Source organism: Mustelus asterias, chromosome 28, assembly GCF_964213995.1.
Source record: "Mustelus asterias chromosome 28, sMusAst1.hap1.1, whole genome shotgun sequence".
NCBI lineage: Eukaryota > Metazoa > Chordata > Chondrichthyes > Carcharhiniformes > Triakidae > Mustelus > Mustelus asterias.
The window spans coordinates 30,326,605-30,340,958 of NC_135828.1; the positions used below are offsets into that span (position 1 = coordinate 30,326,605).

General features: G+C 50.9%; 1 protein-coding gene across 1 annotated transcript in view; it reads left to right on the plus strand.

Annotated features, from left to right (window-relative positions):
* Positions 1-3,385: 3,385 nt before the first annotated feature.
* The window catches only part of LOC144480176 (uncharacterized), a 58,927-nt gene continuing 47,958 nt past the window's right edge, over positions 3,386-14,354 (plus strand). The window contains exon 1 of the mRNA XM_078199326.1: positions 3,386-3,436. The gene's annotated coding sequence lies outside the window, so the exon portion shown is untranslated. The remainder of the gene's footprint in view (positions 3,437-14,354) is intronic.

Genomic DNA, 14,354 nt, shown 5'->3' on the forward strand with positions numbered 1-14,354 from the left:
CCTCATAAGACCTACCCTCGAAACCAGGCAGCATCCTGGTAAATCTCCTTTGCACTCTTTCCATATCCTTCTTATAGTGAGGTGACCAGAACTGCACACAATATTCCAAATGTGGTCTCACCAAGGTCCTGTACAGTTGCAGCATAACCCCACGGCTCTTAAACTCCAACCCCCTGTTAATGAAAGCTAACACACTATAGGCCTTCTTCACAGCTCTATCCACTTGAGTGGTAACCTTCAGAGATCTATGGATATGGACCCCAAGATCTCTCTGTTCCTACACAGTCTTCAGAACCCTACCCTTTGACCCTGTAATCCAAATTTAAATTTGTCCTACCAAAATGAATCACCTCACATTTATCAGCGTTAAACTCCATCTGCCATTTTTCAGCCCAGCTTTGCATCCTATCTATGTCTCTTTGCAGTCTACAACAGCCCTCCACCTCATCCACTACTCCACCAATCTCGGTGTCATCAGCAAATTTACTGATCCACCCTTCAGCCCCCTCCTCTAAGTCATTAATAAAAATCACAAATAGCAGAGGACCAAGCACTGATCCCTGTGGCACTCTGCTTGCAACCTGCCTCCAGTCCGAGAATTTTCCATCCACCACCACCCTCTGTCTTCGAACAGACAGCCAGTTACCTATCCAATCGGCCAACTTTCCCTCTATCCCACACCTCTTTACTTTCAACATAAGCCGACCATGGGGGACCTTAGCAAACGCCTTACTAAAATCCATGTTTCTGACATCAACAGCCCTACCTTCATCAACACATTTAGTTACCTCCTCAAAAAATTCTATCAAATTTGTGAGGCACGATTTGCCCTTCACGAATCCGTGCTGACTATCCCGGATAAATCCGCATCTTTCTAAATGGTCGTAAATCCCGCTTACCCGAATATCAGAGGCCGAATGCCCATGGATGTCCGCGGTCACGGGGCAGAGTTCTCCAAGGCGGCCTTCACGACACACGACGGCGCAGAGTCGCTGAGCAGAAACTGAGAGCCAAGTTCCGCACACACGAGGACGGCCTCAACCGGGATATTGGGTTCATGTCACACTATTTGTAACCCCCACAGCTTGCCTGGACCTGCAGTTTCCCTGGCTGTCTTGTCTGGAGACAATACACATCTTTTTAGCCTGTCTTGATGCTCTCTCCACTCACGTTGTTTGTATCTTAAAGACTTGATTAACTGTAAGTATTCGCATTCCAACCATTATTCATGTAAATTGAGTCTGTGTCTTTATATGCCCTGTTTGTGAACAGAATTCCCACTCACCTGAAGAAGGGGCTTGGAGCTCCAAAAGCTTGTGTGGCTTTTGCTACCAAATAAACCTGTTGGACTTTAACCTGGTGTTGTTAAACTTCTTACAGGATTAGGCAGGGCAGATTCGGAAAGAATGTTCCAAATGGTGGGGGAGTCCAGAACCAGAGGTCATAGTTTGAGAATAATGGGTAAACATTTTAGGATTGAGCTGAGGAAGTCACTACCAAGAAAGTAGTTGAGGCCAAAATATTGTCTGATTTCAAGAAGAAATTAGATATAGCTCTTGGGGTGAAAAGGATCAAGTGATTTGAGGGGAAGGGGGGATCAGGATATTGCACTTGATGATTAGCCATGATCAAAATGAATGGCGGAGCAGGATCAAAGGGCTGAAGGGCCTGCTCCTGCCTCTAACTTCTATGGTTCCACAGTTTGATTTAACTACTTTCTGTGGTAGAGAATTTCATAGGCTGACCAAAGATGTGCGGGTTAGGTTGATTGGCCAGGTTAAAAATTGCCCCTTAGAGTCCTGAGATGCGTAGGTTAGAGGGATTAGCGGGTAAATGTGTGGGGCCTGGGTGGGATTGTGGTCGGTGCAGACTCGATGGGCCGAATGGCCTCCTTCTGCACTGTAGGGTTTCTATGATTTCTATGAATCTCTGGGTCAAGGAATTTCTCCTCATCTCTGTCCAAAAAGGATTACACAGTAAGAAGTTTAACAACACCAGGTTAAAGTCCAACAGGTTTATTTGGTAGCAAAAGCCACACAAACTTTCGGAGCCCCACGCCCCTTCTTCAGGTGAGTGGGAATTCTGTTGCATCTCCACATCAAAAAGGATTACCCCCATATCATCAGACTCTGTCCCCTGGTTCTGTACTCACCATCGGGAAATTCCGACCTGCATCTCCCTTGTCTCATCCTGGTCGAATTTGAAAGGTTTTTATGAGTTATCCCATCATTCTTCTGAAATTGAGCGACTATAATCCTAACCGACTCCATCTCTCGTCATACATCAGCCCCGACATTCTAGTAATCAGTCTGGTAAACCTTCTCTGCACACCCTCTGCAGCAAGAACATCCTCCCTCAGATAAGGAGACCAAAGCTGCACAGAATATTCCAGGTGCAATCTCACCAAGGCCCTTTGTAATTGCAGCAAGACAGCCCTGCTCCTGCAATTGAATCCTCTCACTATGAAGGCCAACATACCACTTACCTTCTTTTCCGCGTGCTGCACCTGCATGCTTACCTACAGCAATTGGTGTATGAGGACAGCCCGGTTTTGTTGCACGTTCCCCTCTCCCAATTTGGAGCCATCCAGATAATAATCTGCCTTAACAGGCACTACTCATACTCACAACCCCTTCTTCTCCAACTGTCCAATGGCAACTCATACTCACAATCCTTTCTTCTCTCCAACTGTCCAATGGCAAAAAAAGGCGCATCGAGCATATTCTCCAGGAAACTTGTCCAAACAATAAACACTGGAAGGCTTTTGGAGGACAGGAATTCTCTGACCTCGCTCGCACTTGGGATTCTCCAGTCCCACTGCTGTAAACGGAGATTTGGCTGAGTGGCAAATTCTCCATTCTCGCTGGCAGTGGCGGGCGGCGTTTGTCCAAAATCAGAGGATTCCGGCCAGTTTTTAATATTTATCCAGCATTTTTATTTCCTATTTCCAACATTCCCAGTTCTGCTTTAATTTGGATGTTCTGTTTATTCAGATACATATCTTTGGAATGAAATTCATTGAGATCAGGAGGCGATTGGAGCAAACATGCTGGGATTAAACGCTTTTGGCGGTAAGAACAGAGACCAACCCGCCCAAACGGAAGCCCGCTGCGGCCGTTCCACCGTTCGGGAATCCCGTCAGGATCAGATGCCCTCCACTGGCCACAGGTACAGGTCGGCGGGGATCCCGTTTCCAGCGGGGACATTAAATCGCCGCTACCGCTTCATGAATGGGCGGAGATCCCGCCTACCGGAAATTGCGGGCCAATCAGAGGCAGCGCCACTCTGGCACCCACCAATCAGGGGCGGCAGCGCTCCAGTATCGGCCAATCAGAGGGCAGCTGCTCTGCAGCGCAAGCAGGAACTGTGGTCAGTGCGAGTACTGCACAGGGAGAATTTAGCGGGTGGCGGGCGGGAGACGGATCCGCTGATTCAGGTGAGTGCGGGGGTGGATGAGGTGGAGAGAGGCGGTGAGCGCCCTCAGTGATACGGAGCTGGGCAGTGGAGAGACTGGGCAGTGGAGAGACTGGGCAGACTCCACCGACCGGATTCACTCCACAACCCCTTGTCCGGACTTCCCGCTTGGCGTGTTCCCCACTCACAGTGCTTCCTGTGCGGAGGGGTATCTGAGCCGGAGGCGGAAGGAATGATCTGCAGCAATGGATATTGTTAATATTTGGAGTCTCGAGGCAAATGGATCATGTGGATGGGAATCAAGCAGTGAGAATATTTATCAATCGCAATTCCTGTCAATCTCCATTAACAACTACATCCCCAATCGCCTCCCACAAATACTGACACGAAACACTGACCCACCCCCTGGAAACAGTGACAAACTCGCTGAACCTCCTGTAAACAGTGAGACACTCCCTGAACCCCCTGGAAGCACTCTCACACTCCTTGACCCCACCCCTGTAAGCAGTGACACACTCCCTGAACTCCCCTGTAAACACTGACACACTCCCTGAACCCCCCTGTAAACACTGACACACTCCCTGAATCCCCCCTGTAAACACTGACACACTCCCTGAACTCCCCTGTAAATACTGACACACTCCCTGAACTCCCCTGTAAATACTGACACACTCCCTGAACTCCCCTGTAAATACTGACACACAACCTGAATACCTCCCTGTAAACACGGACACACTCCCTGAACCCCACTGTAAACACCGACACACTCCCTGAAGCCCCTGTAAACACCGACACATTACCTGAATCCCCCCGCAAACAGTGACACATATCCTAAACTCCCTGTAAACACTCTCACACTCCCTGATCCCCCTGTAAACACTGACACACTCCCTGAAGCCCCTGTAAACACTAACACACTCCTGGAACCTCCCTGTGAACACTGACACATTCCCTGAACCCTCTGTAAAAACTGACACACTCGCTGAACCCCCTGTAACCACTGACCACTCCGTGAAGCCCCTGGAAACACTGACAGACTAACATATGCCTTGAACATCCCGGTAAACACTGACACACTCCCTGCATCCCCCCGTCAAAACTGACTCACTCCCAAAACCCACCCTATAAACACTGACACACTCCTGTAACACCATGTGAACAGTGACACATTCCCTGACACCCCTGTAAACACTGACACATTCCCTGAAACCCCCTGTAAACACTGACACACTCCCTGAACCCCTGGTAAACACTGACACACTCCCTGAAACCCCCTGTAAACACTGTCACACTCCCTGAATCCCCTGTAAATTCTGACACACTGCCTTAACTCCCTGTAAATACTGACACACCTCCTGAGTCCCGGCTGTTAGCACTGACACACTCGCTGACCCTCCTGTAAACACTGACACACTCCCTGCATCCCCCCGTCAAAACTGACTCACTCCCAAAACCCACCCTATAAACACTGACACACTCCTGTAGCACCATGTGAACAGTGACACATTCCCTGAAACCCCTGTAAACACTGACACACTCCCTGAAACCCCCTGTAAACACTGACACACTCCCTGAGATCCCCCGTAAACACTGACACACTCCCAGAGACCCCACTGAAAACACTGACACACTCCCTGAGACCCCACTGAAAATACTGACACACTCCCTGAACCCCCCTTAAACACTGACACACTCCCTGAGACCCCCCATAAACACTGACACACTCCCTGAGACCCCCGGGAAACACTGACACACTCCCGGAACCACCTGTAAACACTGTCACACTCCCTGAGACCCCCATAAACACTGACACACTCCCTGAACCCCTGTAAACAGTGACACACTCCCTGAACCCCTGGTAAACACTGACACACTCCCTGAAACCCCCTGTAAACACTGACACACTCCCTGAAACCCCCTGTAAACACTGTCACACTCCCTGAATCCCCTGTAAATTCTGACACTGCCTTAACTCCCTGTAAACACTGACACACCTGAGTCCCGGCTGTTAGCACTGACAGACTCGCTGATCCTCCTATAAACACTGACACAATCCCTGAGATCCCCCGTAAACACTGACACACTCCCTGAAGGTCCTGTAAACACTGACACACTGACACACTCCTGGAACCTCCCTGTGAACACTGACACATTCCCTGAACCCTCTGTATACACTGACACACTCGCTGAACCCCCTGTAACCACTGACCACTCCGTGAAGCCCCTGGAAACGCTGACAGACTAACACATGCCTTGAACATCCCGGTAAACACTGACACACTCCCTGCATCCCCCCGTCAAAACTGACTCACTCCCAAAACCCACCCTGTAAACACTGACACACTCCTTGAACACCATGTGAACAGTGACACATTCCCTGACACCCCTGTAAACACTGACACACTCCTGGAACCACCTGGAAACACTGACACACTCCCTGAGATTCCCCGTAAACACTGACACACTCACTGAGATTCCCCGTAAACACTGACACACTCTCGGAGACCCCACTGGAAACACTGACACACTCCGTGTACCCCCTGTAAACACTGACACACTCCCAGAACCACCTGTAAACACTGACACACTCCCTGAGACCCCTGTAAACACTGACACACTCCCTGAGCCCCTGTATACACTGACACACTCCCTGAGGCCCCCCCATAAACACTGACACACTCCCTGAGACTCCCCTGTAAACACTGACACACTCCCTGAATTCCCCGTAAACACTGACACACTCCCTGAACCCCTGTAAACACTGACACACTCCCTGAACCCCTGGTAAACACTGACACACTCCCTGAGCCCCTGTATACACTGACACACTCCCTGAGGCCCCCCCATAAACACTGACACACTCCCTGAGACTCCCCTGTAAACACTGACACACTCCCTGAATTCCCCGTAAACACTGACACACTCCCTGAACCCCCCTGTAAACACTGATACACTCCCTGAACCCCCCTGTAAACACTGATACACTTCCTGAACCCCCCTGTAAACACTGACACACTCCCTGAACCCCCTGTAAACACTTACACACTCCCTGAACCCCCCTGTAAACACTGACACACTCCCTGAACCCCCTGTAAACACTTACACAATCCCAGAACCCCCCTGTAAACACTGACACACTCCCAGAACCCCCCTGTAAACACTGACGCATATCCTGAACACCCTGTAAACATTCACACATTCCCTCAACCCCCTGTAAACACTGACAAACTTCCTGAATCTCCCTGTCAAAACTGACTCACTCCCAGAATGCACCCTGTAAACACCCTGAACCCGCTGTAAACACTGACAGTCACTGAACCCCTTGTTATCACTGACACACCCCACGATCCCCATAAACACTGACACACTCCCTGAACCCCCTGTAAACGCCCTGAACCCCCCTGTAAACACTGACAGTCACTGAATCCCTTGTAAACACTGACACACTCCTGAACCTCCTGTAAGCAGGGACACACTCCCTGAATCCCTGTAAACCCCAACAAATTCCCTGAAACCCCGTTAAATACTGATATATTCCCTGAACACCCTGTAACCACTGACACACTCCCTGAAATCCCTGTAAACACTGACCCAATCCCTGAACCCCTCCTTTTAACACTGACACACTCCCTGAACCAACTCTAAATATTGACACACTCCCTGAACCCCCTGTCAACACTGACCACTCCCTGAAACCCTTGCGTACACTGACACACTCCCTGAACCCTTGCAAATACTGACACACTCCTGAACACCCTGTTAACACTGTCACACTCCCAGAACCACCTGTAAACACTGACATCTTCCCTGAACACCCCGTAAACGCTGATACACTCCCTGAAGCCCCCTGTAAACACTGACATGCTCCCTTATCACCTGTAAACACTGACACACTCCCTGAAACCCCTATATACACTGCCTGAATCGCTTGTAAAAACTGACAGACTCCCTGAACCCTCTGTAAACACTGACACACTCCCTGAACCATCTGCAATTCCTGTCATTCTCCATCAACACCTACACCCCGGAACCTCTTCTCCCCCCCCGCCCCCGCAACTACTGACACTAAACACTGACCCCCCCTCCCCCTGCAAACACTGACACGGTCCCTGAACCCCCCTGTAAACACCGACAGACTCCCTGAAACCTCTGTAAACACTGACACACTGCCTGAACCACCTGTAAACACTGACACACTCCTTGAGCCACCTGCAAACACTGACACACTCCCTGAACAGTCTGTATACACTGACACCCATCCTGAATCCCTTGTCAACACTGACACATTCCCTGAACCCCTGTAAACACTGACAGGTTCCCTGAACCCCTGTAAACACTGACAGGTTCCCTGAACCCCCTGTAAACACTGACACACTCCCTGAACCCACTGTAAACACTGACACACTCCCTGAACCCCCCTTGTAAACACTGACACACTCCCTGAACCCCCCTTGTAAACACTGACACACTCCTTGAGCCACCTGCAAACACTGACACACTCCCTGAACAGTCTGTATACACTGACACCCATCCTGAATCCCTGTCAACACTGACACATTCCCTGAACCCTCTGTAAACACTGACACACTCCCTGAACTCCCCTGTAAACACTGACAGGTTCCCTGAATCCCCTGTAAACACTGACACACTCCCTGAACCCACTGTAAACACTGACACACTCCCTGAACCCCCCTTGTAAACACTGACACACTCCCTGAACCCACTGTAAACACTGACACACTCCCTGAACCCCCCTTGTAAACACTGACACACTCCCTGAACCCCCTTGTAAACACTGACACACTCCCTGAACCCCACTGTAAATACTGACCCTCTCCCTGAACCCCCTGTAAAAACCAACACAATCCCTGAATACCCCCTCTAAACGCTGACGCACTCGCTGAACCCCCTGTAAACACTAACACACTCCTGAACCATCTGGAAATATTTACACATTCCCTGAACCCCCCTGTAAACACAGACACTATCCCTCATCCCCTGTAAACACTGACACAGTTCCTGAAACCTCTGTAAACACTGACACACTGCCTGAACCACCTGTAAACACTGACACACTCCTTGAGCCACCTGCAAACACTGACACACTCCCTGAACAGTCTGTATACACTGACACCCATCCTGAATCCCTTGTCAACACTGACACATTCCCTGAACCCCTGTAAACACTGACAGGTTCCCTGAACCCCTGTAAACACTGACAGGTTCCCTGAACCCCCTGTAAACACTGACACACTCCCTGAACCCACTGTAAACACTGACACACTCCCTGAACCCCCCTTGTAAACACTGACACACTCCCTGAACCCCCCTTGTAAACACTGACACACTCCTTGAGCCACCTGCAAACACTGACACACTCCCTGAACAGTCTGTATACACTGACACCCATCCTGAATCCCTGTCAACACTGACACATTCCCTGAACCCTCTGTAAACACTGACACACTCCCTGAACTCCCCTGTAAACACTGACAGGTTCCCTGAATCCCCTGTAAACACTGACACACTCCCTGAACCCACTGTAAACACTGACACACTCCCTGAACCCCCCTTGTAAACACTGACACACTCCCTGAACCCACTGTAAACACTGACACACTCCCTGAACCCCCCTTGTAAACACTGACACACTCCCTGAACCCCCTTGTAAACACTGACACACTCCCTGAACCCCACTGTAAATACTGAGCCTCTCCCTGAACCCCCTGTAAAAACCAACACAATCCCTGAATACCCCCTCTAAACGCTGACGCACTCGCTGAACCCCCTGTAAACACTAACACACTCCTGAACCATCTGGAAATATTTACACATTCCCTGAACCCCCCTGTAAACACAGACACTATCCCTCATCCCCTGTAAACACTGACACAGTTCCTGAAACCCCTGTAAACACTGACACAGTTCCTGAACCCCCTGTAAACAGGGACACACCCCCTGTAACCACTGACACACTCCCTGAAATCCCTGTAAACACTGACACACTCCCTGAATCCCCTGTAAACACTGACACACTCCTTGAACCCTCTGTAAACATTGACACACTACTTGAACCCTCTGTAAACATTGACACACTCCTTGAACCCCACTGTAAACACCGACACATATCCTGAACTTCCTGTAAACACTCTCACACTCCCTGAACCCCCTGTAAACACTGACACACTCCCGGAACCCCCCCCCGTAAACACTGACACACTCCCGGAACCCCCCTGTAAACACTGACACACTCCCTGAACACCCCTGTAAACACTGACACACTGCCTGAACACCCCTGTAAACACTGACACACTGCCTGAACACCCCTGTAAACACTGACACACTCCCTGAACCCCCTGTAAACACTGACACACTCCGGAACCCCCCTGTAAACACTGACACTCTCCCTGAAACCCCCTGTAAACACTGACACACTGCCTGAACACCCCTGTAAACACTGACACACTGCCTGAACACCCCTGTAAACACTGACACACTGCCTGAACACCCCTGTAAACACTGACACACTCCCTGAACACCCCTGTAAACACTGACACTCTCCCTGAAATCTCTAAACACTGACACACTCCCTGAACCATCTGCAATTCCTGTCATTCTCCATCAACACCAACATCCCCCCAACCTACCCCCCACAAATACGGACACTAAACACTGACCCTCCCTGTAATCACTGACACAGTCCCTGAGACCCCCCCCCCCCAGAAACACTGACATACTCCCTGAATCACTTGTGAACACTGACACACTTCAACACCCTGTAAATCCTGACACACTCGTGAACCCCTCTGGAAACACTGACGCATTCCCTGAATACCCGTGTGAGCAGTGACACACTGCCCGACCCAACTGTAAACACTGACACACTCCCTGAACCCTCTGGAAATATTGACACACTACATGAACCCCTTGTAAACACTCACGCATTCCCTGAAGCCACCCCGTAAACACCGACACACTTCCTGAAGCCACCCCGCAAACACCGACACACTCCCTGAAGCCACCCCGTAAACACTGACACACTCCCTGAAGCCACCCCGTAAACACTGACACACTCCTTGAAGCCACCCCGTAAACACTGACACACACCCTGAAGCCACCCCGTAAACACTGACACACTCCCTGAAGCCACCCCGTAAACACTGACACACTCCCTGAAGCCACCCCGTAAACACTGACACACTCCCTGAAGCCACCCTGTAAACACTGACACACTCCCTGAAGCCACCCTGTAAACACTGACACACTCCCGGAACCACATATAAACACCGACATACTCCTTGAAGTCCCCTGCAAACATTGACACACAGCCTGAACCCCCTGTAAACAGTGACACACAGCCTGAACCCCCTGTAAACAGTGACACACAGCCTGAACCCCCTGTAAACAGTGACACACAGCCTGAACCCCCTGTAAACAGTGACACACAGCCTGAACCCCCTGTAAACAGTGACACACAGCCTGAAACCCCGGCAAACACTGACACACACCCGGAACCAGCTGTAAACTCTGACACATTCCCTGAAACCCCTGTAAACACTGACACACTCCCTGAATCCCCCTGTTAGCACTGACACACTCCCTGAATCCCCCTGTTAGCACTGACACACTCTCTGAAACTCCTGGGAATACTGACACACTCCCACAACCCCCTGTAAACACTGACGCATCCCCGAAACCCCTGTAATCACTGACACACTCCCTAAACCCTCTGTAAACACTGACACACTCCCTGAACCCTCTGTAAACACTGACACACTCCCTGAAACCCCCTGTAAACTCTGAGACACTCCCTGAGACCCCCCTGTAAACACGGACACACTCCCTGAACACCCTGTAAACACTGACACACTCCCTGAACCCCCCTGCAAACACTGACACACTCCCTGAACCCCCCTGAAAACACTGACACAGTCCCTGAACACCCTGTAAACACTGACGCATCCCTGAAACCCCTGTAATCACTGACACACTCCCTGAACCCTCTGTAAACACTGACACACTCCCTGAGACCCCCCTGTAAACACGGACACACTCCCTGAACACCCTGAAAACACTGACACACAAACACATGCCCTGAACCTCCCTTTCAACACTGACACATTCCCTGAATCCCCCCCTGTCAATACTGACGCACATCCAGAACCCACCCTGTAAACACTGACATACTCCCTGAACACCATGTGAACAGTGACACATTCCCTCGAAACCCTGTAAACACTGACACATTCACCGAACCCCCTGTAAACACGGACACACTCCCTGAAACCCCATGTAAACACTGACAGACTCCCTGAGACCCCCCCTGCAAACACGAACACACTCCCTGCAGCCCCCTGCAAACACTGACACACTCCCTGAAACCCCCTGGAAACATTGACACACTCCCTGAACCCCCTGTAAATATGGACACACTCCCTGAAACCCCCTGGAAACACTGACACACTCCCTGAACCCCCTGTAAATATGGACACACTCCCTGAAACCCCCGCAAACACGGACACACTCCCCGAACCCCCTGTAAATATGGACACACTCCCTGAACCCCCTGTAAACACTGACACACTCCCTGAACCCCCTGCAAACACGGACACACTCCCTGAACCCCTCTGAAAACACTGACACACTCCCTGAACCCCCCTGTTATCACTGACACACTCCCTGAACCCCCTGTAAACACTGACACACTCCCTGAAACTCCCTGTCAACACTGACACACTCCCTGAAACCCCCTGGAAACACTGACACACTCCCTGAACCACCCTGTAAACACGGACACACTCCCTGAACCCCCCTGTAAACACTGAAACACTCCCTGAAACTCCCTGTAAACACTGACACACTCCCTGAAACCCCATGTAAGCACTGACACACTCCCTGAAACTCCCTGTAAACACGGACACACTCCCTGAACCCCCTGTAAACACTGACACACTCCATGAAACCCCCTGTAAACACTGACACACTCCCTGAACCCCCCTGTAAACACTGACACACTCCCTGAAACTACCTGTAAACACGGACACACTCCCTGAACCCCCCTGTAAACACGGACACACTCCCTGAACCCTCTGTAAACACTGACACACTCCCTTAACGCCCCTGTAAACACTGACACACTCCCTGAACCCCCCTGTAAACACTGACACACTCCCTGAAACACCCTGTAAACACTGACACACTCCCTGAACCCCCCTGTAAACACTGACACACTCCCTGAAACTCCCTGTAAACACTGACACACTCCCTGAAACACCCTGTAAACACTGACACACTCCCTGAACCCCCCTGTAAACACGGACACACTCCCTGAACCCCCCTGTAAACACGGACACACTCCCTGAACCCAATGTAAACACTGACACACTCCCTGAAACTCCCTGTAAACACTGACACACTCCCTGAACCCCCCTGTAAACACGGACACACTCCCTGAACCCCCCTGTAAACACTGACACACTCCCTGAACCCCCCTGTAAACACTGACACACTCCCTGAACCCCCCTGTAAACACGGACACACTCCCTGAACCCCCCTGTAAACACTGACACACTCCCTGAACCCCCCTGTAAACACGGACACACTCCCTGAACCCCCCTGTAAACACTGACACACTCCCTTAATCCCCCCTGTAAACACTGACACACTCCCTGAACCCCTCTGTAAACACTGACACACTCCCTGAACCCCCCTGTTATCACTGACACACTCCCTGAACCCCCCTGTAAACACTGACACACTCCCTGAACCCCCCTGTAAACACTGACACACTCCCTGAACCCCTCTGTAAACACTGACACACTCCCTGAACCCCCCTGTTATCACTGACACACTCCCTGAACCCCCCTGTAAACACTGACACACTCCCTGAACCCCTCTGTAAACACTGACACACTCCCTGAACCCCCCTGTTATCACTGACACACACCCTGAACCCCCCTGTAAACACTGACACACTCCCTGAAAATCCCTGACAACACTGACACACTCCCTGAACCCTCTGTAAACACTGACACACTCCATGAACCCCCTGTAAACACTGACACACTCCCTGAACACCCCTGTTATCACTGACACACTCCCCGAACGCCCCTGTAAACACTGACACACTCCCTGAACCCCTCTGTAAACACTGACACACTCCCTGAACCCCCCTGTTATCACTGACACACACCCTGAAACTCCCTGTCAACACTGACACACTCCCTGAAACCCCCTGTAAACACGGACACACTCCCTGAACCCCCCTGTAAACACTGAAACACTCCCTGAAACTCCCTGTAAACACTGACACACTCCCTGAAACCCCATGTAAGCACTGACACACTCCCTGAAACTCCCTGTAAACACGAACAAACTCCCTGAACCCCCCTGTAAACACGGACACACTCCCTGAACCCCCTGTAAACACTGACACACTCCCTGAACCCCCCTGTAAACACTGACACACTCCCTGAAACGACCTGTAAACACGGACACACTCCCTGAACCCCCCTGTAAACACGGACACACTCCCTGAACCCTCTGTAAACACTGACACACTCCCTTAACGCCCCTGTAAACACTGACACACTCCCTGAACCCCCCTGTAAACACTGACACACTCCCTGAAACACCCTGTAAACACTGACACACTCCCTGAACCCCCCTGTAAACACTGACACACTCCCTGAAACTCCCTGTAAACACTGACACACTCCCTGAACCCCCCTGTAAACACGGACACACTCCCTGAACCCCCCTGTAAACACTGACACACTCCCTGAATCCCCCTGTAAACACGGACACACTCCCTGAACCCCCCTGTAAACACTGACACACTCCCTGAACCCCCCTGTAAACACGGACACACTCCCTGAACCCCCCTGTAAACACTGACACACTCCCTTAATCCCCCCTGTAAACACTGACACACTCCCTGA